This window comes from Cucurbita moschata, unplaced genomic scaffold (assembly GCF_002738365.1).
Source record: "Cucurbita moschata cultivar Rifu unplaced genomic scaffold, Cmos_1.0 Cmo_Scf00017, whole genome shotgun sequence".
Classification (NCBI taxonomy): domain Eukaryota; kingdom Viridiplantae; phylum Streptophyta; class Magnoliopsida; order Cucurbitales; family Cucurbitaceae; genus Cucurbita; species Cucurbita moschata.
Window position 1 is genome coordinate 1 of NW_019268533.1, and position 376 is coordinate 376.

Sequence of the window (376 nt, forward strand, 5' to 3'; positions counted from 1 at the left end):
TAAACCCTAAACCCTAAACCCTAAACCCTAAACCCTAAACCCTAAACCCTAAACCCTAAACCCTAAACCCTAAACCCTAAACCCTAAACCCTAAACCCCTAAACCCTAAACCCTAAACCCCTAAACCCTAAACCCCTAAACCCTAAACCCTAAACCCTAAACCCTAAACCCTAAAGATCAACTTTAAGAATCTTACACATATGAATGGCTCAAATACGATTTTTTTTTCACTTTCGCTTCCGGGACATTTTGCACTCAAATTCCATAGGTGTTAACTTAGGAACTTTTTTCCCCGTTGAGACAGGGTCGTTAACTTGATCTGAAAAGTTGTTTTCTCGTTTTAGTATCATACCATATCCACTAAAGATTGTCCTAA